At 36.1% G+C, this 12,076-nt stretch overlaps 1 protein-coding gene across 2 annotated transcripts in view; it reads right to left on the minus strand.

Annotated features, from left to right (window-relative positions):
* Positions 1-12,076, minus strand: part of FAM53B (family with sequence similarity 53 member B) — a 121,769-nt gene that overhangs the window by 79,326 nt on the left and 30,367 nt on the right. The window lies entirely within an intron of this gene.

Here is a 12,076-nt window from a genome sequence, read left to right on the forward strand (position 1 = left end):
CTATAGGAAATGGTCACCAAACTAGGGCAGAAACCAGAGAATCAGGGGTCCTGCTATAAAAAAGAAAGATACCTTTATTCAGGTCTGCTTCCCCAGATATGAACAGGTGTCCACGCCCCAGCTCAAGCCATCCCAATGGCACTGGAATATTTTGGTATCATGGTATATTTTATTTATTTATCTAATTTGTCCCCACCCATCTCCTCCCGTCGGGGGACTCTAGGAAGTTTACAACAATCAATTAAAAACAATAACCATAAAATACACCGAATAAAATACAATAATAATATAAATAAGGTAAAAATAAAGAATCTAACAATATATTGAACAGCAGAATACATCCCACTTGACAGGGCTTGGATTGTTAGTTGATACTGAGTGTAGGGGGAAAAAACAGGGTCTCTTCTCGTTGTGCAGAAAAGCCTATTGGTTTACAAATTTGCACATTGCTTCCATTTTGCATAACGAAGGTACATATGCTATATTCTGAGTCTATGGAATTAAAAGAACTGACTTTAGTGAGCATGAGAGTACATGTCAGTATTAGGGAGATTTCTGCAGTACTGATTTAGGGATAGAAGCTTTGCAGTGAGAGATCTAAACTTGAGATAAGGAAGAATTTCCTGACTGTGAGAGCCATTAAGCAGTGGAACATCCTGCCTCCTGAAACGGTGGTTGCTCCATTGGTGGAACATTTCATGAAAGATTGGATAGCCATTTGTCTGGAATGGTATGAGGATTCCTGCCCTGGGCAGGAGATTGGGCTAGAAGACACCCCACCACCACCAAGGTCACTTCCAACTCTATGCTTCCATGATCTATAGCATTGTAGTATTGGCCTGGTTTGATGTAACACAAAGCAATAATATAGCTTGTTTTGTGTGATATGCAAAGGTTTCCTTAGGATAAATTTTGTAGTTTATTTGGCAACAAACTACTATTTGAAACCACAGTGTAGTAGTTTACAAATCCTAACTTATTTTAACCATAGCTTGTTATCACATTTGAATTCAAAATTCTGAACTTTTCTTTGATGCCACATCCACTTCTTCTGGGTTTTGGCAGAACAAATGGAGGAAACGGGAATTGGCTAAACAAGCTGTGATCACTTTGCTTAACTAGCTTGCTTACAAAGCTAGAGTTAAAACATATCCTGACAATGTTATGCTTCAACCATGTCGCACATGTTAAAATAGTTCATTGAGAGCCGGCAGTGATGATTGTCCTTTGGAATGAAGTTAAAAGTTGAATAACTGCTTTATAATTCATGAAGTTGTTTATCCATAATACAATTCTATTTATGTAATGCTCTGGATGCCTTCAAAACATTTCAAACTGAAATTCAAACAACTAAAATATATTTATATGAGCTACATGGTAGAATAAAAAGACAGTCAGATAGCAAAGAAAAGATTTTGTTTTCAGCTTTTGGCAGACCCAGCAGCTAAATACTTAAATACAAAAATTGACAGATTACGAATAAGATTAATTTGAAAACAATTTTCCAAAATAATTCTATAATCCTGTTTAAACATGCTGCCCTTTTGTCAATGTAAAGAAAAGGGGGGGAAAAGTCATTAGCTATTACTCACTAAACATCTATCCTCTAAGACACAATTAAATTCAAGCAGTCCTATATGATTTTCAATACGATTAGTATTAGAACTCAATAAGAGCCAAAATTAATTCTCCACTCAGCTTATAAATCATATTCTTCTTGTTTATTTGTATTTGAGTGTGCAAGTAGGTGCCATTATGTATATTCACTTAAAGGCCAGCTGGCTAGTAAAGAAAAATTATCTACTATTTGTTTGGTCAGAACTAGGTTCATCTAGAGTGCAAAACTATGAAAGGACTAAAATCAATACATTTTCTCAATATTTACTATAGGAAAAAAATGAAGTATGACGATTTTTGATCTTTGTGAGCATCATCAAATACAGTTTGCTGCTTGCTTCCTCATTAATCAGTGAACAATCTAATGACATTGAGGAATCATGAGTATATGTAGGGAAGGTTGAACAAGACAAAAACGGCAACTCCTGAAAATACACTTACCAAAGAAATACAGGTAGTATATCTGACTTAGCTATACAGCATCTGTGCAGCAAGAAAAATAAACCCATTTGTCAGATTGACAATCCCACTTAACTAAGAAAAATCCCACTCTAAACCAGTTTGTGCTGCAGCAGATATCTCTAAGGTGACTTTAGTGCTCTTTATGATAACACTGGTTATTCACCAGAATTCTGACTTAGTTTCCCACATAGCACCTTAGCTTCTGAAATACCTCTGTAGTAAACTCTATGTCACATATTTAAACCAACTCTGAACTTGATCTCACTAGAAGGAATTTTTTGGGGGGAGGACGGCACTGACTTTATACTATCATTTGAATGTAATGAAATTATTGTAGGCCTATTACACTGCTTTTGTTTGAGGTATGGAAACATCTGTATAACTTACTCCACCATGAAAGAAACTTTCTACAGGGATACTAATCCTATTCGGTAGAGTTTGTCCTTGAGAATTTGTATACAGGGCAACAATTTCTGGGTTACAAAAATCCAGATAACTATTAGAAGGAGGCCAAGAGGTACAGAGAACTCTCTCTTGCAATCAATGGCCATCTGGTTTTTTTGCGTCCCAAATATGATAGACCTATTTTTATATCATCTAACTCTGTTGGTCTATTGAAAGAGATCATATACAAAAATTAATACTTTATCTTGGCATTTGTTAGTAATACAATATATAGGTACTGATTCTGCAAGCATTTCAGTTATCTATAGTTCTTTTTCCAGTAGAAAATTCTCTCAAAAGATATTTTAATGGTCAGTCCTCATGGCACACAAGATATAGGCCAAATAGACACAAAAAACAACAGCATAATGTGGGATGTTACACATGTGAACACATTTATATTATGAGAACCCAGTTATGTGGTTTGTAAACCACTGGTGTATAACTTACTGTGCTGTATAAACCAAACCAACTGTGATTTATTTAAGAAACAGTGGTTAAACAAGCTCAGGCTTAGAATGCAGGAACGTTTTGATATGAAAGATACTCTTAACGTGTTTCATTAATGGCTCAAATACACAACACATAAAATGTTCACTGTACAGCCCACCTTTCCCTCTTTTATTTATTCTAGTCTAAGCATAATGGAGTCTGATCTAGGCTGAGGCTACCACTCATGGGAGGGGGGAGCCTAATTCTTCCCCCCAACCTTTTGTGGAGGTATCAGCAAATCAGCATGTCTCATTAGCTGTGGATGAGTTCATTTTAGGATGCAAATTTCCCACATGATTCTGGAAGAAGCTGTTTGTTGCCCCTCCCACATTCCTCACGTCCTCTTCCTCCTCCTTCTACCTTCTGGGAAGAAGCATGCTTTTGCAGTTCATTCCATCTTGGGCCATGCTTGGGCCTAGAGTCAGGATTTTGCCCCTTTCTCCACTCAGCCTTCAGCAGCAATGAAGGCTGAGGGTAAATTAAGTTTAGGGAACAGAAAGAAGAACCAGAATAATCAACTTTTCCTCTGAGATGGATGTAACTGGACCAGATAAATCAGTAAGACTTCTTTTTACTTACTTTTGAACCTACTTTGTCTAAGTGTGTAATTCTTTATGCTCGGGTGGGCTAAGTGTGTAAGATCAATAACCTATATTTCTCTAATGTGCTCATTAAAGCTATTTTAAATAATATTCTTTTTCTGTGCACATCTTTCACTGTGTTAAGCTCTGTTCCATTCAGTGGTCCTAGCTGTCCACTACTAGCTTCATAGCCTAAGCATAATGGAGTCTGATCTAGACAGAGGCTACCACTTGTGGGAGCGGGGAGCCTAATTCTTCCCCCCAACCTTTTGGTTTAAAACATTTCAAATGCTTATAATTCCTGTATGGGTGCTGCGATTTAAAAATAAACTTTAAAAAAATTGTCTATGAAATCTTATGACTCCTGCATTTGGACACTCTTATGCAAATAATCCTTTGTTCATATTATTATAATATATTGAATCATATTCAAATGCCCAAGAACAGCATAAGGTATTATTGTGAGCTCCAAAAAGATATCTAGCATGCAAATGTAGGAAGAGCCATGTAGTTGAGGCTATGTAGTTCTGCATTCTGTTCCCACAATGGCCATCCAAATCTCTACAGGAAGCTCACAAGAAAGGTGTGAGCACACTAGTTCCTTCTAGTGCATGTTTCTCATCATAAATATTTAGAGGCATATTTAGCTGCATGCCAACACTTAGATAATCCTAGTCAGTTTGTATGTTTCAATGAATCCCTTCACTTAGCGGATTCACTGACCAAGGGTGCCTAACATTTGGCATTCTGCTGTAATCTGAAACTGGAAACTATATTTTGCTATTATAGCTAATAGCCATTTATAACCTTAAATTCAAATTAAATTAAGCATCTTTCAAACCAATCCATTTTTTAAAGCAATCAGTGTAGATGGTGATAATGAATTCCATAATATGGCTAATTGCTATATGAAGCACTACTTTCTTTCAACTGTCCTAAATTTCCCACCATTCATTTCATATGATGACCCTCTTCACATTAGATTATGAGAAAAGGAGACAATATTCTCACAACCTATTTTTTCCATGCTATGTACAGTTTTGAGAGCCAGTGTGATATAAAGGTTAAGGTGCTAGACTAGGTGCAGGAAGCCAGCTGGCAGACTTTGGACCAGTCATTGTCTCTCAGTCTGGGAAGTCAAACAAAACCTAACTACCAAACTGCACGGGAGCAACATTATAGATTACACTCCATAACCTTCAGTGAAGAGGCCTTAATGCTGCAGTGGGTTGATTTGGTGCGATAAAAATATACAGTTTTATATACCTCTGTCATACCCTCTTACTCATTTTTTTTAATTTAATACACCCCCCCAATGTTGCAATCTTGCATCATACCTAAGCCAGCCTACTCATCATCTGCAGCTTTATCAGCTCTACCATATTCTTTTTGAAGTCTAATTATCATCATATTATCCCAAGGCTAAAAGGTAGGTAAAAAAATGAGTTGAAATGGCTAACGGTCATTTCTGGGCACCTCACTCTCTGAGACCTGGAATAGGTCTAGGAAGACTTTCAGACTATCTATTTGCTCTTAAAGAATAGGCACTTTTCAGATCTCACATGTCTCAGAGAATTAACACAAAGAACAAGGGTTAGTGGCAACATTTTTTTCAAGCAGAAACAATTTATCCTGATTAAGAATTCCTTTGAACATTACAAGAAACAATAATTAGCTATGCTTCCTTTGTATGTGTCTCAGTATCTCTCTGTATAATAAATTCTTGATTGTAATCTGAATGGGACCAAATGAAGAATGCCAATAGAAGATAGACTTTAAAATCCTACAAAATTTCACTGAACTTCAACATATGATGAAAGAGAATTTGCCCTGGTAGCAATTACCTGCATTATCCATGATAATGCAGAAATGACACAAGGGAGTAACACTTATTTGGATAGTGGGAAAAAACCTACAAATTATTTTTATTTATTTAAAGTAAATTGCTAGGGACACATATGCAAGGCCTTAGAAGCCCAGACGGTACAAATATTACTGCCTGGTAAGACAAAGGCAGATGAAGAATGAAAAGAGAAAAAACAAATCAAAGCAGAGAGAGAGAAAAAGCATCATGGGAGATAGGAGCTGAGCAAGGGAAAAACAAAATTATTATCAACATGCATATATTGCCAAATAAAATTATCTTTGTAACTTATAGCACTGCTAAACATAAAAGCCTACAACTATAATTAATAAAAAGAACATGATTGGCAAAAATCTTATGAATATGACAGAATATTTTGATAGAGAATTGCTGTAATATAGTATTCTATTCTGTATTAAATTATTTTAGACTATCACCATTGCCTACTCTTTCTCTATTCAAACTGTTAAATTTCTGTCTTAAAATCTCCCTTCCCTGAAAGAAAAAAGTATATAACCATATGACAATAGTATGACCACCATACCTAATCTACCTATAATCAGTACACTTTTTCATATTGAAAAGAACTTTGAGTGTAAGAATTATGCTATGCTTAGGACAACTCATAGTTGTTGTTAAAAGCAAAGGTGGAAACTTTCTCTCTCTTAGTAGCTCATGTCAGCAAAACCACTAGGGAGGGTATTATGAGCTATAGTGACATCAGGACATTTATTCCACTCTATCCTGAACAACCAAATAAAACAACCTAGTAAAAGGTGGGTCAACAGAAAAAAAATAGTTGATTTTTCTAATGTTTTGTTCCAAAATCTGTACATTGTCAATCCTGCAGTTATAAATATAAATGGTAAACGCAGACAGAAAACCTGATGCTGCCAAACACCTATTCAACATGAACTTTTTCTAATTGCCACTTTGCCAATATTAAAATTTCTTTTCTACTCAGCACTTTTATTTTTGAAAATCAAATGCCACTCAATAATCAGTGCTGCATAACTTGACATTTGCACACATCTGAAATGTTCACCATTAGGAGGTGATAGCTCCACATGCTTGGTGGCCAATATCTCCTGCAGCAAGATAGAGGCGATGAGAAAGTGACCTCTCTAAGACCTCTTGCTCGAGCTCATTCCTACAGGCTAAAGCTACCAAGCTAGTGACCCCAAAGAGTCCTGAACCTTGACACGAAACCCAGAAAGTTGAGCTTCTGATTGGTTAAACTCACAAAGGCAGAAACATGCACAAACTAGTGTTACTAAGCCAGTGACCTTCCAGTGCCCTCTCCCATGACATTTTATTGACAAGCAAAAGATCCTGAATCATTCACCTCCCAGACCATCCAGAACATTAATCTAGCCAGCCAGTGGAACTGACTTAGTTATGTCACACAAATGTGTGACTTCACCTCAGAACTGTTAACTAGCAAGGCAAAAGGACAGTCCTTGAAAGTACAGCAGCTAATAATTGATAGCAAACGAGCAGAACACCAAACAAATCATGTAATGCAAGCAGATCTGAGCAACTGAATCTCAAAAACAGATATTGTAGAAGCTTCCTAGGAGGGGGAAGTGAAAAGGGGGAGGAGGAAGGAAAACAGGAGGTTCTGCTCATCTGGCAGACATAAAAATGAGCCCCTCACCCTTCTTTTAAGTTGTCATTCTCACAATAAAGCAACAGCCAGGATAAAAACAAAGAAGGGAAGAATGTCTGAGTAAGAAGCCATTTTACAGAGTCACCATCTTGACCCTGGTCCTGTCTAGATGTGTTGGATTACAACTCCCATCATTATCAGCTACTATCAGCTTTCCATATTATTTCATTTCAGGAATACTGAAACTGTAGCCCTCCAGATGTCGATGAAGTAGAGCTTCTAGAGCTCTTCACTGTTGACATTCCAGCTTGGCTTGCTGGAAGTTGTAATTCATCTAGGGGGCCGCAAATTAGGGACCACATGTTAGGCGAAGCAGCTGCAGCAGTGGCTGAGCTGTAAGCTATTTAATTTTATTAAAAAGACTGACAATTAGCAAATGCCATCTTTTAAGTCAGCCATTTTCTGCAAAATGAATTGTTTTTATCAGTACTTGGTCTGCCCAGAGCTTGGCTCGCGCTGGGACTTGAGAAGCAATTAAGTTCTGAAAAGGGCAGAGCGCTGTTTTCTTACACTGATAAAAACAGTTAGTACTCTAGGGAGTTTTCCTGGCATTGTTAATAATTAATGAAATATCATAAGCAAGAAACTTATGAGAAAGAAATCGTACTAGGAGTGTTAGATGAATATATTCACAAATGATTCAAGAGTTACATACTCATATCTATGTTGTAGGATACACACAATAGTTCAATTTTTATTTTTTTCCTTCAAACGAGAGCAAAATGGGCAAAGATTTTTTTTAAAAAATCTTCTTTTGCTATATCTCATGGCATTAATTTCTTCTCAGATGAAAACATCTGCATAACTGTGGCATTGAAATACTCAATGGGCACAAGGCAACCAAAGTGCTATAAGCTCTTCAGAATATAGCAGACCACATGGGAGTCTACAAATTATTTGAACTAAAGCTCTTATCAACCTAGCTAACATGATCAAGACAAAGGATTCCAGTTCTAAAGATGTGAAAGGTACCAGGTAGCCAACCATTGATATATAAGAGTATATTAACTTGCACAGTATTGTTTCTTCTGAGTGATATACCTTCTCAAGATCTCTGGCTGAGGTCCGTTAAAGCCCTGCTTTCATGAAAAACAATGTGTTTTTATGTAGAAAATATGCATTCTACCACTGTGTTAAGTTCCTTTAGCCTTATTTCACTGTTTTTGTTCCAGTGAAAAAATTTGCTTAAAGGGCATGTGGAAGTATTTAACACTAAGTTAATTATACCTGTATATGACCATTACATTCAGCACTAAACTTGCATACAGGTAGTCAGCATGGTATCTTAAAAACTCATTTCCATACTCTTGAGCAGCAGTCAAATGTTAAGTCAAAGTTATCTAGAATCAAAGCAAATTTTCTCTAAGGATAATTATATTTTCCTTAAGGTGATGATTTATGCTTTTGCAGAAACTCGAGAGATTTTACAACGATTGTGCAGGCAAAATATATCTTAAGAGGACATCCTGTTACACAGCTGAACCTATATAAACATGTGGGAAGAGTGTAAGGAAACAATATATTTGTTTTCTTCAGCTTAATTTTACTCCAGAAAAAAAGAAAAGAAAAGAAAGAAATTGCAGGCCTAGCTCTTCAGTTTTCAGGTGCATGGGGAAAGAGAATTCAAATTCTTTGTCCCTGGGAAAAAGTGTACTTGATGCCCTTTCAAAAACTTTTTCAAGAACATCATTAGGCTTCCCTTTTCCACATTCCTAGAATTTGATATTACAACAGTCCAAAACTATGTCAAGTTGTGTCATAATGCAAAGTAATTAAACTAGGAACAGGTAATTTTATTATAAAAGATTTATAAGCATATTGCTGTGCTTGAAAAATGGGCTCATGCTTACTTTGGTTGCATTAATATGCCATGAAACCTCAGATTTATAATGATTTATATATGCTTTTCCTTCAAAGTTTCAATGCTACATATATAGCAGTCCTCCAATTTATTCTAACACCCATCACTATCAAATAGGTTGGATGGAGAGAGAATGACTAATCCAAACTCACCCAATCTTCCATGCCCAAAGACAGACTTGAACTAGGTCCCAGTCCACACCTTAACTACTACACTTGGTATCCCTCTTCATCAAAAAGCTTAATGAGTAAAGAAACAAGCAGCTTTCACAATTAAAAGCCTGTCTATTTACAAAACCTCTTTGTCTTATGAAGGAAACAATTCAAGTCAACAAGTGAACATTCAGGGAAAAGACCTATTAATCTTGAGACCATATAGACCACAAGATATAAAAACCTGCTATTTGATCATCTACAATATGCATACAGAAAACACACCCACTCACCCACAAACTTACATTCATACAGACACATACATACTCTCTCTCTTTTGCTTTTTTAGATGGGGGGAGGCTTTATGATTTATTTAATATTGGTAGTAAGAGTACCATTAACAGATAAAACTTCCCTTCTGAAGAAAGAGGGGATGCAGAAACATTTTAAGTTTCCTTGAAGTGGGCCTGAAATAAATTGCAAGCCAATAAATTATCCAAAATGAATAACTCAGTCCTGTCACCTGTCAGACAGACACATTCTGAACCTCTTAAAATTTCCAGACCATCTCATCTTATGCACATTATAGCAATCCAGCCTGGCAATGTAATGTGGTTAGGACTCGTACATAACTGCAGAAAGAAAGTTCTAACTAATTCAGAACCATGAATCTTCTTCCATGTATGTAAAAGTCATGCCACTCCCTTTTCCTTAAGCGTAACCCTCCTCCGTAAGGATAAGCATGAGGCTTCTCAGACACATTACCTAACTTCTTCTCCCTTTTGGCTTTAATTAGATAAATCTTACTGACTGTAGGGTAAGCTCCAATGCTTAAGCAACAGTTTGTGCCCTCCTAGCCACTAGGGCATTATGATGTAATGGGGTGAACCATTCATCTCTACTTTCTTGCCAGGCAAGCTAATCTTTCAGCCATTTCATTCAAGCTGTCTTTTATTGGCCTTTCCTTTGCTGTTCCACTAAGTCATGCAGTCTGTTTGAGTTTGGCTTCCGTGCTACGTGAACCCAGCCACTACAACTTATAAATCATATTTAAGCTCAGGATATTTTGCAGACCCAAAGTAATCGTGGTTTATTCAACAAATAGTTAAACAAATGGCATAATATGGATTCAGTCTCATATCAACATCCTCACCCTTCTCTTTTTCCACGTCAATAAGGTATTCCTGAGTTATAAAAGGGAAGAGACAATCAAGAGTGGGATTGAATTCCCACAATTCAGAAATAACAGTCAAATAATATTGATGTATTAATTAAAATTTAAAATTATATGTTCCATCTATATATTTTATTTATTCAATTTATATAGCCGCCCATCTCACATATGTGACTCTGGGCGGCTCAGTTTTAAAACATCAAGAATAAACAAAATACAAATACAAATAAAAACAACATCAAAAAACTATACTAAAAACCATATGATGTACAGTAACTTCTAAACAGTCACTTTTATATGTATGTCGAATTAGTACTTTCAAAAGCACATTAAAAGTTTTAAATAATTCACTAGTTATATAATTTGCCACATCCACCTTCTGATTTTGGGGTGGGGGTGGGGGTGGGGGGGGGTTGTTCCTAGGATATGGTTTGCCAGCAGAGATAAAAGCAAGGTACATAACCCAAAACACTCAAAATCCTCCCCTTATACAAATTCTCATGTATTCAATTTCTTTCCTTTTAGCTACAGCTTCTCAAACTATTCCTACACAAACAATGTTTAAAAACCGTCATAGTTTCTTTCCATGCATAGCAATAGCACTGTAGAGATGACTATCACAAACACTGGCAAGAATAACTATACATACTCAATATGTGGAAATTGGAAACTTTGAGCAAATGATTGTTTTTCCATGTTCACAAAAAGTCCCAGATAGTAAAATAAAATAAAAAGTACCAGGGTTTATCATAGGTCTGCTCTCTAGAACAATTATTCAATATAAATGTCGCTATGGGTTTTCTTGGTATTGTAAAGCAGAACAATGACCCATTTCTTCTTACTAAGTGTCTCTAAAATCACTACTTTTATATTCTGACAATCACCATAATTTCCACACACAACAACATCTAGACTATTTATCTTCTAATATACAGATCTATTTTATACTGCCAGCATCAGTGTAATGCTTAGCACTTCTTCATAAAAACACACACTTGGATTACAATAGGAGTAATCCAGTTTGGGTTCATATTTTATCAGAAATAAAATGTAACAATTAAATAAACATGAAAACAAGCAACTATTACAAACAAGCAATGCAGTCACAGCACAAAATGATGCATCTTGATGCATTTAAGCAACGAAGTCAATTCCCTCTTCCATGATTTTCATTAATTAATTAGATCTAAAATCTTAAAACAGCTTTATAAAGAAAAATGTAGCCCTATGTGGACATCTTTTAACAGTCCCAAAGTTTTCAAATACATGTTCCCTCTCAGTCAGTGGCTAGATTTACTCAACATGCAACACCATGACTTGCTTTAATGATAGTTTGCTGAAGAAACCACAGTTAAATGGTTCTCAATGTGAGCCTTGGACCAGAGAAAGCCCATTATGACTTAGTGTATTGTGTACAGCAGTACCTTTTGTAGTCTGAAATAAAATAGATACCATAGTACAAATGACACTACAAGCTACTGCTTATCTGGTGGCAGTTACTACAGATCATTTGGTTAACATAAACTGATAAGCTTCCTTAGTATCATTCTCACAGCAAAGCAATTCCCTTTAAATAACTGCTTGTTCAACAGTACGTCTTCAGGCTAAATTCATCCTTTGACAACTACCACAAAGTTGGCAGCTGAAGTTCCTTCTACCAGGACATAAAGGACATCAATTGCAACTCTCCAGTGCTACATACAGAGATATGAGGAAGTGAATGAAAAATAAACAAGTCTAATAACTAAAATCAAAGAAAG

The sequence above is a fragment of the Candoia aspera genome, chromosome 6 (genome assembly GCF_035149785.1).
Source record: "Candoia aspera isolate rCanAsp1 chromosome 6, rCanAsp1.hap2, whole genome shotgun sequence".
Taxonomy (NCBI): Eukaryota; Metazoa; Chordata; class Lepidosauria; order Squamata; family Boidae; genus Candoia; species Candoia aspera.